Raw genomic sequence first — 18,049 nt, forward strand, 5'->3', positions numbered from 1 at the left:
CTGCCTCACAGGCTGTTCTGAGAATGGACACACAGAAGGGCGCCCAGCACAGCACTTAGCCATTTCTGTTCAGCATTAGCTGTTGCTGTTTCCTACACAGGCTCCCTATTGGCCCCTGGGGCCTTTCTTGGTGATATGGGGGTGAGAGATGGGGGGTCGCTTGTTCCTCCACACGCCCCTGCCAGGCAGTGGCGGACCCTGGGTGGGGGGGCTTTACTTACGAAACAGAGAGTAGCCCTCTTATAGTGGGAGCAGCCGGGGACCGGACTGGAGGGAGGCTCCACTTTCCCCCCTCGCTCTCCTGCAGGCGCGGTGTGGTCTTCCTCTCGGGCATTTCCATGTGTCTCTCCTCCATTTTGCTCTCTGCCTCCAGCACCGCCTTAGTCTCAAGCTCTGCCCTGCGACTCTGGCCTGAACCTCGCTCATCACGTCTCCACTCAGTATCTGCAGGTGGGGCTCTGGGTCCCCTTCCTCACGGGTGTTTCCAGGGGCAGGAATCTGACTGGGCCCACCCATTTTTTCAAGCCAGTCTATGGCCGGACTGTCCTTGAGACAGAGGCCAGTCAGTCTGGGGAGGCCGGAGATCTGAGTTTAGAAGGTTGTCTGGAGGAGGAGTGGATTCCCCAAAGAAGGGGGATTGGCCACAATGGGCATAGCCAGGACCCACGGGGTGCGCACTTCAGATGGTCCCTGCCCCGCACGACCCCACAGTCCACAAGCAGGGACTGGTCACACATCCAGCAGCCACCAGCAGAGGCACCCGTGAAGGAGATGCTATTGGCCCTCTTTTGTAGATGGGAGAAGTGTGGCTCTGACAGGGTAGGGGGCTTGCCCAGGGTCACTGAGCCGCCTTTGACAGAGGCATGTCGATGAATGTGGGCCTTCAGCCTCAGGATTCCCTCCACCCCCAGGTGTCCCCTCCCCGAGGTGTCCCCTCCCTCAGGTGTCCCCTGCCCTGTGTGTCCCTCTCAGATAAGCTGCACCAACACGTCCTTCCAGAGGAGGGCAGGGCAGGGCCAGGGGAGTCAGGCCGAGTCCTGGATGATGTGTCAGTTTGGGAAAGACGGAAGTGAGCAGGAAAGGCACTGTGGGGACAAAATGGCTATGCGGGTGGAAGGGATGCTCAAAGCAAAGGCCTGGAGGCGGGATCAAGGGGATGTACTGAGGGCTGGTGACTGCGTCGCAGGTATGCTGGGGTCCATTAGGGAAGCTCAAGTAGTGGGGCCAGATTAGGACAGAGGTGGGGAGCAGCAGTGATTGCCTTCCATGCTAAAAGATGTGTCTTGCTGTTCCACGCTACCCTTCACGTCCTCACAGCTCCCCACCACGAGAAACCACCCAACACCGAGCTGGCTGCACCGACACAGTGTCAGGTAGTGGGGATGGCTTGTCCCTCAGACTGTTCGTTAGCCCCAGGCGCAGCCCCAGCCCTGGCTGAAACCTCAACCTCCAGGTCGGGGGTCCCACACTGTCCTCTGTGGGGCTTCTGATTACTGCGAGACAGGGAGAGAGGGCACTAGGGAAGAGGGTGAGGGCAGTAGAGGACTGAGGGGCCCCCGGGCTCCCCTCTGCAGGCTCTGCTCTCGCCCTGTGTTAATATATGGAGTGTTATGTGGAACTCCACTGGAAAGAAGGATTGCGGTGTTCATTTTAAAAGACAACCCAAGTTGCCCTCTCCCCATCCTCTTTGCTGACCTAACTCCTGCTCACCCTTCTGGTTTTCCCTAATACCCCCACACAAAGAAGTCTTCACTTCACGTTTTCTTAAATAGTTGTGCTTGTCTTTTGTGGAAGTCGTCACCGTTTGTGATGACGTATTTATTGTTAGAGACAAGTTGTCTTTCGTCTGTCTTCCTCTTCAGACCGAATGGCTCAGTCAAAACCCGGCTCCATCAGTTTCTAAATGAGAATCACTGGAGAGTTCTTTAACACGTCTGTGCCTCAGTTTCCTCAACTGTTAGAAGGGGCTAATAAAAGCGCCTGCCTTGTGGGCTTGTTGCAAAGACGCAAAGAAATAATCTGGGGAGGAGCATAGCACGGGTCTGGGGGCTCTCCTAATAGGAGTTAAATATTATTACCATCATTATCACCACCACCACCACCATCTTCATCATCATCACTGTCACCACCATCTTCACCACCACTGTCACCACCATCTTCACCACCACTGTCACCACCATCTTTATCATCACTGTCACCACCATCCTTCCTCATCACCACCACCACCACCATCTTCCTCATCATCACCACCACCACCATCTTCCTTCTCATCGCCACCACTACCATCTGCATCATCACCACCACCAGCATCTGCATCATCATCACTGTAACCACCATCTTCATCATCATCACTGTCACCACCATTTTTATCATCTCACTGTCAGCACCATCTTCATCATCACTGTCACCACCATCTTCATCATCACTGTTACCAACATCTTCCTCATCACTGTTACCAACATCTTCCTCATCGTCACCACCACCACCATCTTCATCACAGTCACCACCATCATCCTTAGGGCCGGGACTATGTCTTTCTTGGACACTGTTGTTTCCTTACTGCTTAGCACATCATAAGACTCAGAAAATGCTGATTAAATGAATGAATGAGAGACTGACTGACTGAATGAATGAATGCTTCTCTACCAACACAACTGTTCTCCTTCTAAGGAGGCATTTCCTTTAGCCATTAAGTTGATACTTCTTATTTTTCAAGTGGAAAAACAAAATCCTTCTCCAAGTGAAAACACTTAAATGTCACCAGTGATGGAATCCCAACAAGTGGCGGTTCTGGAGATGTTTTGCCCGGATGCTTTCTGGGGAACTCGAGGCTTCGAGGAGGTGTCATTTTCCTGGGGAAACGTCTGGGTTTCTTTTCTGGGTCATTTTTCATGTAGGCTTGTCACTTTCCCAGACTAATCGGGGGCTCCCTTCCTGGCTGTCTGCACTGGCTGTCGTTCATCCGGCCTGTCCACCCTCCACCTGGGGAGCACCCAGGAAACAGCCAGCAGGTGTGAATTCTGTGCAGCTTTGCAATGGTCTCTGCCCTTCCCCGGGCCTCAGTTTCCCTATCTGGAATATGAAAAGCTTTGACTAGAGGTTTGCTAATACTGTTCCAAGCCCTAAGGGAAGTCGCTGGCTCAAAGTTGGGCTATTTCCAATTCTGGGAAGGCCTTTTGGCTTCGCGATGCCCAACCCTTCCCACTTCCACCATCACTGGGGCCCAGGGTCCCACACAACCCACATCCTCAGAGTGTGATAACTGGTAAGACAGCCCTGCTGATGGAGTGAAAGCACGAACAGAGTTTCAATCCTGGATCCTGGTGGCGACACTGCAGGGGGAACAGAGGCCTGTAATTCAAGTAATTCGATTCTTCTGCTCTGAAGGGTTGATGGTCAGCCACTCAGGATGGGGATGAACGCCAGCCTCCAGCAGGGGTGGAGGCTCCCACTTTTCCAGATAAACTCTGCAGGACCACCAGGAACGGCATTTGTGGGGCCCAAGGACCTTTGAGGGGAACCTGGAATGACCAGTGGGAAGGGCAGGCAGCCCACAGATGATGCCCTTGAGCTCACTGTCAGGAAGGAGAGGCTCCAGTGTGCCAGCTCGACCTGCGAATGCAGCCCATTTTTGGCAGTAAGGGACAATTTTAGGTGGGACATCAAGGCGTGCCACTCATAATGTCCTCTTCCCTAGTCTTCAGGGGATTTCCCTCAAGTTTCTTAGAGAAATAGGAAAAAAGCTCAGCAAGGATTAAGTCAAATAGGAGGCGGTTACAGTGGAAAGGGTGCAGGTGTGGCAGGCAGAGGAAACCGGGTGCAGATCCAGCTCCGCCCCTTCACATGCCCTCTGGAGCCCCAGGGACCGGGACACCAGGGAGCCGAGCTCTTCCCGAAGAGTTGTTAGAAGGACCAAAACAAATGTCGCATGTAAAAATGCCCAGCACATCATAGGAACTCTGGACAACTTTACACTCTAGAAAAAACATGTTTACCTTGAATAGAAAACTCATAAAAAGAATTTAGAAAAAGAGAAGAATTCCCCCGACCCCTGGCACCATGCGAGAAGCAGACAGGTCGTGGGGAAGAATAATGTTGTTGTGGGCATGGTGGGCTGAATGGTGGCCCCCAAAAACATACATCTACATCCTAATCTCCAGAACTTGCAAATGTGACCTCATTTGGAACTTTGCAGGTATAATTAAGGATCTTGAGATGAAGGCATTCCTTCTGGATAACCCAGATGGGACCTAAATCCAATGACAAGTGTTTTTATAAGGGAAAGGCAGAATGAGATCTGAGATGGACAGAAGAGGTGATGGAGCCACAAGCCAACGAATGTCAACAGTCACCCAAAAGTAGGAGCAAAGAGCACTTCTCCCGTAGACCCTGCAGAGGGAACACAGCCTTGATGACACCTTAGTTTTGGACTTCTGGCCTCCAGAACTGTAAGAGGATATGTTTCTGTGGTTTGAAGCCACCAGTTCACAGTAATTTGTTACAGCAGCCACAGGAAACTAATACAGTGGGTGTGTCCGAGACCCAGCTTCTGCTATGGAAAACAGCAGGACCAGCAGCCTCAGCTGACGCTTAATTAAGGTCAGGGGAGGCTTATACTGGCTGCTGAGGCAGAAGAACTTGCAGGGCCATGACTCCAGTTGTGTTCTGGTTTTGACCTCCCAACACCCGTTTCTTCCTTCTCCTGTGTTTGTACCGTCTCTTCTTTGGGGACGTTCTCTCTCCTCCATTGTGTGGGTCTGCACATCAAGACCTCTCATAGTCCCCGACCAAGAAGAGAGCACGTAGCCCAAGGCTGGTCAACTGGACTCTCTCCCAGGTCATGGAATCTGGAGTGGAAGACATTGCAAGGTCAGTGCCCACATGCTCTTCACTTTCAGCACCTGGAACGCCTAGTGCTGCCTTTTGCTGAGCCACTTCTGCCTTCCCATCCACCCGGCGAGCTTCCCTGTAGCTTTCTTTGTGGCCCCGGTCTGTCACCGTTGCCTGAAACCTAACAGTGCAACTGCCAAGAGCGGGTGACAGCTCGCCAAGGGAAGAGAGAGGCTCAGGAGACGAGGGGAGTGGCCCACTCTGGATTAGCTTCTCCCTGGCGTAGACGGGAAATCCGGGGAGACACAGTGTCCTTGGTGCTTTGTGTTGGTTGTCGGTCCTTCTTATTGGACGCCCTTCTCCACAGTCTTGCTCACGTGGGGCTGCAGCCATGGCTTGTGGACCTTTAAATCTGCAGTGCCCAGTGCACAGGAAGCATCATTGGTATCTAACAACCAACACATTGGACACAGAGGATGGAATCTATTATTCTCAGTGAGGCCCCAGTCCAGCCAAAGCTGCCCATAGGGAAGGGTGAGAGACCATCCATGGAGGGCCTGAGGGGGTCCTACAAGTCGTAGAGGAGACTATCTGCTCAGACCTACAGGCCTTTACTTGATCTGTTGGAACAGAAGGTACCTTAGAACCCATTTAGTGCAGGCATCACAAACACCTGGCTTGCAGGATGCCTCACCCACGCTCATGGCAGACATTACTAATCAGTTGCAGCATTCCCTCCCTCTGAACCCAGCTATGGCTTCAGAATCCTTTCCGCCCCTCTGAGGCTCCATGCATTGCCTACGAATTGAGCTTAATTAGCAGAAGCCTATGTACCTTCACTGATCTCGTCCAAACTCCTCATTTGACAAATGGGGAGACTAAGAAGAGAAAAGACATATTTCGAAGTCATTCAACACACAAAGTGGTAGAGGCAAAACTCAGGTGCCTGGACCCCAGCCCCACGAGGGCTCGGCAGCGGCTGCCTCCTCGTGAAGGATTCCTTGCCCTCACACTTCTGCTCTCTCCAGCCAACCAAGCCGTAAAGACTGTAGCGTTTATTTTAGCGAATGCACAAATCTGGTCTCTAAAGGATGAACATTAATAAAATATGCGCTCTAACTCTATGTAACAAGAAAAATACAGAATACATTTTCTATTCCCATTGATCCTCAGGCCACTGGCAATCCACCAACAATTGATTTAGCCATTTGATTAGTTTGGGGGAAAAATATTATATTTTAATAGGGTATATATAATTCTAAGTTACTGCTTTGAAGTTGAACCAAATATTAAAATTACCTCTTTTTATGGATGCTGCAGCTATGAAGCTTCATAATTGCAGCCTGGGCTTTTGTAAGTGATTTGAACTGAGAAGGCAATTTCTGCAAAGCTTACTGCACGGGCCTGGTGGCCGCCGGGCTAGTCAGCCCCTTTGAGGAGCAAAGAGGCACAGACAACAGTGTGACGATCACAGCTTACGTTTGGCCCACATTTCACAGTTACAAACCTCAACAACAACCCTTCTGGGCTGCTTTCCTTCAAAACGGTTCTCAAACCCATCACTTCCCTCCATCTCCTCTGCTGGCTCCTGAGCCAGGGCACCACCAGCCCTTAGCTGGATTCCTGCAGGAGCGTTTTAAACAGGCATTGCTCTTGACCCATTGCCATCCACGATCCTCAGAGCAAGTGAAGAGGTTCCTTTAACTATGTAAATCAGACCAGGTCATACCATGGTCAGGCCATTGCTTGAAATCCATCTGTGGCCTCCCGTTACCTAGAGCAGGGTCAGCCAATTATGTCTTGCGGTCAAATCTGGCCCGCTCTCTGTTCTCCTAAATAAAGTTTTATTGGTACACCACCTCACCCATTAGTTTGCATACTGTCTATGGCCACTTCTGTGCTACAAGAGCATTGCTGACTGGGTGAGTAGACACAACAGAGAGCGTACGGAGTGCAAGGTCTAAATTATTTACTACACAGCCCTTGACAGAAAAAGCCTGCTGACCTCTGACCTAGAGGACAAAATTTAAATGCCCTAACCCTAAGCCCAGCAGGCCTTCTGGGATCTGGCTCTGCCCACCGCTGGGCCCTCCTTCTGCACCACTGTCTCCTCTGCTCACCCACGTTACTAGCCCTCCTGCTCCTCCAACACCCGAAGATGGTGCTGCCTCAGGGCCTTTGCCCTTGCCATTCAGCCGATGCCCATTCATCTGATTGTCACGTGGCTGACTCCTTCCCTTCCTTCAGGTCTCAATGAAAACATCAAATCCTCTGAGTCGTCTTTCTGCCCCATCTAATGAGCTCCTCTGGGTCACTCTTTGCCATCTTTAAGTTTCTTCATATGAAAGGTGGAGTCTAGAACTTACCTTCCAAACTGGACGGCTTCTGAGTGTGAAGGGGGTGCTGTTAGTAACTGTGCTGGGACAGCAGAGGTAATCGGGGGACACGTGGTGACTCTACCCGAAGCCCCCTTTCTCTATTGTTCCCGGTCTTTCTGCCCCTGAAAGCAGAGGAATTCTGGGGCCGGAGTGGCCTCCGGGGCCCGTCACAGAGGTGCATCAGGAAGGTCCTGTTGCCGTCCGGTGCTGCCGACCATCCCTAGGCCCCGAGCGCAGCTAGAGCGCGGTGCTGTGCTGGCCGCGCTCTCATGACCACTCCTCCGGCCCCTTGCACACGCGTTACCTCAGCTGAACCCTGTGCGTCAGGAGCGGGGTCACGGGGTGACAGGCGCTCCATTTTACAGACGAGACAACTGAGGCTCGACAGGGTGAGGAGACATTCCCCAAGCGGCGTGAGACAACGACCTCACTCCTCCTCTTGCCACCACCTCTCCTGAGCTCGCAGGTTCCTCCCCGCCCCCTGGCTGTCCACAGTCCTCATTGTATCAGAACCTTCTAGAGAGATGATGAGGGGCCTTCACAGTGAGCTCACTGACGCAAGGCTGGAGCCACGAGGAGCCCGACCCAGGCCTGCCATGTCCCCTGGTGGCTCTGTCCACCTGCGCTGTGGCCTGGCTCCCAGGACCGTCCAGACTTTGAATGGGTCCTTGATCTTCAAGTCTCCTGATGGAGCCTCTCCCCCTACACTGTCATCTCCCCGCCCGCCTCCCACAGGGCTGGCCTCGCAGGTGTGCAGGACGTGCGGCTGCTGCTGACGACAAAAACAATCCCATCTCAGCAGATGTGCATCCCCACCGCAGAGCACATGCACGTCCGTGCTCCCGTGTAACACACACCAGCGCCCCCCACGGGGAGGTGTTTCCCTTCCTCCCCTGACCAGCCTCCTTCCAAGACCCCGTGAGCTGACCCTGCCCCCGACCTCCATCCCACCCCTGGTCCAGGAACAGGGCTTCTGCGCCCTCGCGGGCACCCCGCGTCAACCTGCAGCCCCTGGATGTCACGATTCGGACGTGGGGCTACGCGGAGGGCGAAACCATCTTCCTAGTTAGTCTCCCTTCCCAGCGAGGTCTCTCTCAGGGCCTGGGATGGGGAGGGGGCGACAGAGAGCGGGCCCCCCTCAGAGCTCGGGCTCCCACCGCCTCGCAGCGCCCCTTCCAGAGCCCCCGCAGCCAGCCGGACCCACGGCTCTCTCCTCGTTCAGATACATATTGTATTGGCCGAGAGACATCAAAGGGGCCGTGTCGTTACATATTCCATCTCTGAGAGGAGAAAAGCAGCCCCTTGCTTTATTAACGTGGCAAATGTTGACTCTTGTAATGAAAAATGCACAACGCTGAGCAATTTTTGATGAATAGGTAATAGAGAGGAGGGCCTGGAATCAGGGAATTAATTTCTCTTTCGTGCCCCCATTGCAAGGACGTGGAAGCCCCGTGTGAGGCCACTTGCCCTCCAGACAGGCCCACAGGCCCTGAGACCCTGGACTCCCAGACGTGGGCCCAGGTGGGGGAGACTAGGCATGCCTGTGAAGAGGGTCCCAGTAACCCCTCTTGACCCCAGGGCAGCCATATTTATTACTAATTGCAGTAGTCAAGCCACGAACTCCTCAGGAGCTAGCTGTTGAAGTGTGTTCAGCTCTTTACAGCCGTTGTCCCATAAGAACCCCAGGAGCTGGGTTTAACTGTCCTCATTGCTCATAGATGGAAGAAACTAAAGTCCAACTCACTTTCATAAGCTGCCCCGGGACGTACCACCAGATTCTGAAGCTGGGACCCAGTCCTGGGAAGGCCAGCTGTAGAGAAGTTTGCAAGCTTGAGCTGTCCTTCAGCTGCATCGCTGTTGTGATGCAGGAAAGTCATTGTGATGGTCTTTCTTTCTGCCTCGTCTCTGGATCTAACATAACACTCAGCTCCCAGCACCCAGCCATCTGTGCTTATTGACTCACGAAGACTGATCTTGTCTAACTAACTGAACCCATCTCCCTTGACGTGGGTCTACCCAGTGATGGTTTGACAGTTCAGTGGTGTCAGAGTTCTAGGTCAGGTCCTATGAGATTCTCTTGGTCTTTTCCTCATGGTTGCAAGTTGGCTGCAGCAGCCCCAACCATCACATCTTCACATTATAGTATTCAGTGCAAGCTGGGGGGGGGGGGGGCAAAGAATGTGAAAGAGATGACTGCTGAGATGCCCTCCTCTTTTGGTAAGGTGAGAAAAAAACCTTTCTCAAAAGCCTCCTAGGGGACATTCAGATGTGAGTACGTGTTCAACATTTTCAGCTTTGATAACGATAATTTGAAGAAAGGTGAAGAGAGGTGCTGTAGGGCAGACTACCCACAGTCTCTGCCCCAAGGCCTCCACGGGGACCTCTGTGGACTGCAGAGCCCGCCAGTTTGATGCCCGGGCACTCAGCTAGGGTGACTGGCCACAGGAGGACGGAGGGCAGGATTCCAGAGTGGCTGAGCTCAAGTCACCCCAACCCCCACTGGCCAGGGAGCGGGGCTTGAAATAGAAATTAAAGTCATCTATGGAGGACAGAGAACGGTATTTTCTCTGCCTACCCAGCAACTGCTTGTGTTTCCGAAGCTGAGGAGAATTCCCAGGGGGTGATGGATAACCAGGAAATGCGGAGCAGAGGGAGAGGATAGGAACGATCACAGACTTAGAGGTGACAGGGCAAGTGGGAGGCGGCTGCCGAGGAGGAGGAAGAGAATATCAGTAGTTCCCGTTTCCGGGCGTTGAATTCCAGGCCCTCTGCCGCGCTTTATGTCCGTGTTCTCATTGAGCCATCACAACGCTGTGAATGGTATCATCCCATTTTACAGACGGAGAGCCTGAGTCTCAAGGGCGTCCGCTGCCCAAGGTCAGGCAGCTGGTGAGAGGAGAAGCCGCAGTTAACCCACTGCCACACTGACCTCAGAAGAAGCCTGAGTGCAGACAACCCTTTGGGGACCAGCCCTTCCATTCTGTAGCCTCCCTCCCACCCTACTTCAGCTCTTGGTTTTGGCACATGCTGCCTTCTTCCTAGATAAAGCCTACTTATAGCCTTGAATATTCTGATACCCACTCCTCACAGGAAGCAGACTATCCCAGATTATTGTGGCAAGTTGTCATGTACAGTTGTGCAGGATGTGCACTGCACAAAGGCTTCCAGCTGGGGGCATGAGCAAGGCTAAAACCCAGCCCACACTGTGTACACCAAACATGCCCTAACCTGGGGCTGCACTTGCCCAGAGAACGGGCATCTTCTCTTCACACAAGTCACCATCAGACGGCCAAGCCATATCCTAGCTGTGAGTTTGGAGGAAGAAGGCAGCTTTTTACACTATTCACACAGGTACTCTATAGACGAGCATTAATACTGTGTCACACCAGGGTTTTAAAAGACTTGGGTTCAAGTCTTGGTTTGTATAAGCTTTTTCTAGAAAAAAGAGGCATTATCTTTCTGAGCTGCCTCAGTTTCCCTGAAGGTCAGCCCACTCATCACAGGGGAAGTGGGGCCCCTGGCCTCCAACAGGCAAGGGAGAAAGCGGAGCCCGGGCCTCTCTGATTTTAAAGGTACAAGCCGACACTGCAGCCTAATTATTTTCCTGCCCTGATCATGATACTTGCTTTAGGCCCACATTCAGAGAACTCAGACTCAAGAGCTGAAAGAGAGAGAGAGAGAGAGAAGGAGATTTATTTTCGAGGAAGGCTTGGAAGTTTCTGTGGCATCCCAGATGCCTGAGATAACTGAGGAGCATTATTTATTCTTATCTGGGTTTTTTGGACTCTGAATTCAGAGGTTCAATTTCCCTCTTCTCTCCCTGGCTCTTTCCTCCTCTCTCTTATCCTCTCCTGAATATTTGTTACAGTTGCATTTTTCAAACCATTTACTGTCTAGAGGGTAAGTGGAGTGACACAGCTCATAATGTGCAAATAAATGGGAACTAAGCTGGTCAGCTCGAGTGGAATGAATTACTGTCGCCGGTGAAAGGCAGCGATGGGGAGCAGCTGCCGGGAGAGCGAGGGCTGGGCGGGTGCCGCGCTGGAGTGGCCGGAACAACACTTAGGATGATTTATCAAAGAGCCCTTGAAAGCCCCTCCGAGGCTTTAAACAGGCATGAAGAGAGGCTTCGTGGCACTCGGGCCCTGGCAGCACAGAGTGATTAGCGGGCGCAAATGCCTGACCCCGCGTGCGGCTTCCGGGCCGGAGAAGCCGGAAATCTTCAAAGGCACTCAGGAGAGATGGCCGAGTGCGGGCAGCTCCAGGGGAGGGGACTTCCCAGGATGGGGAGAGCGCAGGGGCCTTCATGAGCTGATGGAGCGGCTCAGAGAGAGGCGGCGGGAGTCTGGGGGCACGAGGGCTGGAGAGACAGGGGACAGCCGGTGAGAGTGGGGTGCCTCATCCAGGGTGCCCCGCAGAGAGTGGCCTCACCGGAGCTCCAGGCCCGTGGTCTGCCCCTGGTACCTGGGAGCATCCAGAGCAGTCTCCCCCACCGCCCCGTTTTCTCTCCTTGGCTCGATAGGGTGCCTACGATGTTCCCATTGGAGATGATTCATTTGGGATGAGCGGGCTTCTAAAAATAAAAATTCCTTTGAGAGACATGGCAGAGTCAGGGATGCCGCGTGTAAATGCATCCTGGGCAGTGTTTGGGCAAAACTGAGTTCCCCTCGTTTCCCACAGCTGGACGTCCATGCAGCCGTGAAGGCTTGCGCAGCCTTGGCCGGATGGGCAGTTTGGACACGGTCATTCCTTGTCGTGGGAAGGGAGGGGCCGTCCTGCCCACCGTGAGATGCTTAGAGCTCCCTGGTCTCTACCAGCCAGACACCACTAGCACCCCGCTTCCCGAGTCATGACAACCAAAAATGACTCCAGACGGCGCCAGGCGCCCCCCACCCCCCCCAGGGAAGAGCCACCGCTCTGGAGTCACACCTCTCGGAGCGGGCTGCAATCAGCTGTCTCGGGGCTGCTTCCCCACTCAAAGTTTAGAATGGTTTTTATCTAATTATGACTTTTTAAAATGAAAAGAAATCCATTTTAATTGAATTTATGGCAAAAAGCAGCAAACTTGAAGGGGTTGCTAAACTTCCAGCTCAATGTTCACCTGCTCCAAGACCTGTTTAAAGTTAAGGAGGAAAAGGTTACAAAAATGTTCCGAGTTTAGAGCCATTTTGTATCAGAAGCTACAAATTTCAGCTTCGTGGAGGACTCATCAACCACCTGCACACTTACCCTTCTCCCCAGTTCTTTCCTCTTTCCCCGATAGGGGCTGACTGTGTCCTCCGAAATCCATATTTGAAGTCCCAACCCCCAGGACCTCAGCACGTGACCTTACTCGGAGATGGGGTCTTCACAGAAGAAATCGAGCTAAAATGAGGTCCTGACCCGATATGACTGGAGTCCTTATAAAAAGGAGAAATGTGGACGTAGAGAGAGACTCGCACGCAACAGGGAGGATACGACGAGAAGATGAAGGCCGAGACGGACATCAGCAGGTGGCCGGGAAGCCCGAGCCGCCCTCAGGAGGCACGAGCCCTGCTACACTCTCGGCTCAGACTTCCAGCTCCAGGACCGCGAGAAAATAAATGTCTGTGGTTCAAGCCCCCGTTTGTGATACGTTGTTACAGCAGCCCCAGCAAACCAAGATGCCCTGATCTTTTTTCAGTGATCATTTTTTTTATAGTTTTGGTGATAACTTGCACACTCTCTTCTGTACCCACAACCCCTTCCGTCTTTCGTCTGGGTTTCTGTATGGAAGTGGGGTAGATGCCCCACCTGCCCTCTCCATTGTTCTCACTCCAGAATTCTTCTTTCATGAAGCATTTCTTTGAATTTCCAAGGAGGTCCATAGGTCCCACAGAACTAGTTTCTCGAATACTTGAGAACGTGCTGTCTTTATCCTTGACGGCCATTGGGCTGTGTGTAAATTTGAGAACCTTATTTTTTTTAATGAGAGCATCTAAACCTTACTCCATGGTCCTAGGAGTTGCAAATTGCTCTGGAGAAGTTTGAGGCCCAGCGGGTTTTCCCCTGAACTTGACTTTCTTCCCCAACACCCCCCACACCAGATGACGATGCTGTGTATGCTTGACCTCCTGTGTCTTCTGGGGCTGTCGTCTTCTATCACTTTTAGCTTAGACTTTGTATTCTCTCCCACTTCACTGTTAGGATTTTCTCTGGTCTGTTCACCACTCCCCGGCTGAATTGCTGGTCATGTTTATATTTTGGTTGTTGTTGCTTTCAGTGTGGTATTCGACTCTGTAAAGCTTCTACTTTCCATTTCTTTTTTTTTTTTTAAGGTATGCTGCTTCTTCTTTTTTTTTTTGGTGAGGAAGATTGGCCCTGAGCTAACATCCATCGCCAATCGTCCTCTTTTACTTTTTTCTCCCCCAAGCCCTAGTACATAGTTGTATATCCAAGTTGTAAGTCGTTCTAGTTCTTCTAAGTGGGACGCCACCTCGGCATGGCTTGACGACTGGTGCTAATCCACACCCAGGATCTGGACCGGTGAAGCAGAGCACGTGAACTTAACCACTCAGCTACTGGGCTGGTCCCTACTTCCCACTTCTTTCCTGAGCTTCGCTAGCTTGCTTTCCATCAACTCTGGAGTCCCTTTTGTAGAAAGACCACATTGTATTTAACCTGAGTGCCTGAATAACCACCTGTCCAACCCTCCCTCAGATATGTTGAGTAATTCTTGCGATATTTGCTCTGCAGTGGCTTTTGTTTACATTTCTTTCCCTCTCCTGATTTTTATTTTTATTTTTCCGTGCCCCAGTGTGTGCATAGGGCACGTGCTGACTCCTCTCTGACTCCTCCTCCTCTGTAGATGAGGGCAGGTGTTTGCTGGGTGGGACACATCGAGGGGCCAGAGACCGGGCCGGGGAAGCCCACACTTTAGTTCAGAGTTGTGGCCTCAGGTTTTTTCTCATCAAGTCTGTTTTCATGTGGCACTCCATCTTCCGTGCCGGAGAGGCCAATGTAACTGTCCCAGGCCCCCTGCACGGAGCTCAGGGGTCACTGCCTCCTCACCCTTCACCCCACCTCACCTCCTACCGTCCCCTCTGATGAGGTCAGATCCCAACAAGAAAAACCGCCTGTCCCCATGATGTCCCCTCCACGGCCGCCTCCTCTTCTGCTCTGGTCCAACACGACGTGCACAGCGACATGGCCATTCTCTCTGGCGTCCTCCTCACTTCCCGTCTCTCTAATCCCCTCCTCTGATTTGAGGGGTGAACCTTATTTTGAGAGAAAGCAGCGCCCGCCCGAAGTCCGGTGACAGAAGCGTCAGCTCTGCCCACCTGCTGGGCTTGCTCCGACGCTAGAGCGAGGCTCTGTGGATGGCGACACACCCCCTGCTCCATTGAAATCCGGGTTTCTCCCTTCTGATTGATTTGTGGTTGCTTTATGAAGATTTTAAGGGAGATGAGTAGAGAAAAATGACTTTATTTTATCATCTTTAGCTAGATGTCTGTGATCATTTAAAATGTCATTATTATTATAACATTTAGCTACGATTATAACAGAATTATGTTCATTTTTCAAAGCTTATAAAACAGAAACAAAGTATAAAGAGGAAACTTACATTCCCATCACCCAGAGAGAGCCTGGCGACCTCCACGTCATGTCTTCGCAGGCGAGGTAGGACCCCGGGACAGGGCAGCGAGGGCCGGCTGCTCAAGGAGGCTCTGGTTGGTTCCTCGTGGTGAGGGGGAAATGCGTTCTGCTACGCCTTCTCTGTGTAGCAAATAGGAATAATTTACAGTAAGAAAACGAACAAGAACACGCCAGTACTATGCTGATCTCTCTATATACACTAAGTAAGTTAATCCTCACAATGATCCTATGAAGTGGACCCTATTATTGTCATGTCTGTGTGACAGATGAGGGGCCTGAGGCTCTGAGCAGCGAGGTGACCGGCACAGCCAGGGCGTGGCAGCAGGGGGATTCCGAGGCAGCGTCCACGCTCTTCATCACTGCCCCACCCGCAAAGCCCGTGGCAGAGCTGGGCCCGTGGCAGGTGCTTAAGCGTCATCTGCTGACTTTCACTGAGCGTCAAATCCCTTCATCACCAGGAAGAGCAGGAGGTGGAGCCTTTGGTTCAAGAATAAGAATTACGCCTCGCACCCACTAGGATGGCTACTAATAAAACACACACACAGCAGAAGAAGCCATCCACAAAGTGAAGAGAGAATCTAGAGTGGGAAAAAGTATTTGCAAACCACATATCTGATAAAGGGGTAATAGTCAAAATACATAAAACATTCTTGCAACTCAATAGCAAAGAAACAAACAATCCATTAAAAAATGGGCAGAGGACCCAAAGAGACATTATTCTACAGAAGATACACAAAAGGGAAACAGGTACATGCTCAACATCACCAGTCATCGGGGAGATGCAAATCAAAACCACAGCGATATATCGCCTCATGCCTGTTAGAAAGGCTGTCATCAAGAAGATGACAGATAGCAAGTCCTGGCAAGGACGTGAAGAAAACGGAACACTTGTGCACTGTGGGTGGGATTATAAGTGGGTGCAGCCACTATGGAAAACAGGATGGAGGTTCCTCAAAATGTTAAAAATAGAATACCATATGATCCAGCAATCCCCCTTCTGGGTTTTTATCCAAAGGAAATGAAAACACTGACTCGAAAAGATTTCTGCACCCCTACATTCATTGCAGTGTAATTTCAACAGCCAAGACATGGAAACAATCTAAGCGTCCATCAACAGATGAATGGATGAAGAAAATGTGGTATATAGATTTACAGTGGAATATTATTCAGCCATAAAAAAAACAAGGGAATCCTGCCATCTGTGAAAGCATGACTGGAAATTGAAGCCATTATGCTTCGAGCGAAATAAGTCAGTCAAATATTTACTTATATGTGGAATCTAAAACAAACAAACAAACCAAATGCATAGAAAAAGAGACCAAGTTTGTGGTGATCAGAGATGGGGGTTGGGGGGAGAGGGCATTGGAGGAAGACGATAAAAGTTATAAAACAAACAAGTACTAGGATAGCAACGTACGGCATGACGGCTATAGTTGCCACTGCTGTACAATATGTAGAAAAGTTGTTAGGAGAGTAAATCCTGAGTTCTCATTACAAGGAGAAAAATATTTTTCTTTTTTTTCATTTCTTCTTCTTGTATCTATATGAGATGATGGATGTTAAGTAAACTTATTGTGGTAATCATTTCACAATATGTGTAGTCATGTGACGTTTTGGTCAATGATGAATCGCGTATATGGTGGTCTCATAAGACTGGGGCCAAATAGCCTAGGCATGTAGCAGGCCATGCCACCTCGGTTTGTGTAAGTACACACCGTGATGTCTGCACAACGATGAAATCGCCTAACAATGCGTTTCCCAGAACATGTCCCCATCATTAAGTGACGCATGACCATAAATCAAACTTTTATGCTGTACACCTGAAACTCATTCAGGGAGGTATGTCAATTACATCTCAATAAAACCGGGGAAAACCCAGAAAATAACAAGCATTGGCAAGGAAGTGGAGAAATCAAAACTCTTGGACACTGTCAGTGGGAACGTGAAAGGGTGCAGGCTCTATGGAAACAGTATGGCAGTTGCCCCAACGAGGAGAACCAGCAATTCTACTCCTGGGTATATACACAAAAGAACTGAAAGAGTCTGTACACTCATGCTCATAGCAGCTTTGTGAACAAAGCCAAAAGGTGGAAGCAACCCAAGTGTCCACTGATGGACAAATGGATAAACCAAGTGTGCTATATCCATACGACGGAATATCATTCAGCCTCGTATTCAGCCTCCAGTCAGAGAGGAAATTCTGACTCGTGCCACAATATGGATGGACTCTGAGGACACCAGGCTAAGTGAAACAAGCCAGCACAAAAAGACAAAGACTGTGTGATTCCACTGAGATGAAGCTCTGAGAGGAGGCAGACTCATGGGGACAGAAAGTAGAATGCTGGTCACCAGGGGCTGCGGGAGGGGGTCGGGGAGTTGGTGTTTAATGGGGACAGAGTATCCGTTTTGCAAGATGAAAAACGCTCTATGGATGGATGGTGGTGATGGTTGCAAAACAATGAGAACATACTTAGTGCCGCTGAATTGTCCACTTAAAAGTGGTACATTTTATGTTATGTTACATATGTATGTATGTTATGCATATTTTACCCCAATTTTAAAAAAGAAGAAAAACTCAGTCAACGATTGGAGAGAAAACTGACGCCCAGAGAAAAGACGTGGAGATTTCCGGAAGGCTGGCGCGCCGCCTCCAAGGACCGCGCACACACCAACTAGGTGGCTGCGCCAGGCTGGCTGCAGAGCAAGGGGCCGGCCCCTCCCCGCCCTCTTGGGGGCTCTCCGGGCAGCTGTAGAGGCCAGGTGGATGACTTGGAGTAGTCAGGAGGCAACACCAGGCAGAATACGATCGTGGGGCCTCAAGGCAAGCGGGCGGAGGAGAGGAGGCAGTTTCTCAGGGACAAAGCGCCCCGTGCCTGGAATTTAGACTGGAGATGCCTGGAAGAAAGAAGAGGCACGATTCAAGGCAATGTCATGCAGTATGATCTTCCCAAGGGTCACCAGGTGCTCTGTGGTCCGCTGCAAGCATCCTGTGTAAGGTTTATAGACACCCACATCTGGTGGGAGGGCAACTGTACCCTCAGTGGAGGCGAATGTGGCTTCCTGCGATACGCGGAATCACCTCTAATCTTTATCACCACGCTCTATTTTATTCATCCATCTATACGAGATCCATTTGTTCATTCATCTTTCATCTATAGGAGGATAGAGAGTGAGAGAGAGCACTGAAACACGTACAGATATCGTCAGTTCTGGGAAGCAAAGAGGAC

This window comes from Equus przewalskii, chromosome 3 (assembly GCF_037783145.1).
Source record: "Equus przewalskii isolate Varuska chromosome 3, EquPr2, whole genome shotgun sequence".
Classification (NCBI taxonomy): domain Eukaryota; kingdom Metazoa; phylum Chordata; class Mammalia; order Perissodactyla; family Equidae; genus Equus; species Equus przewalskii.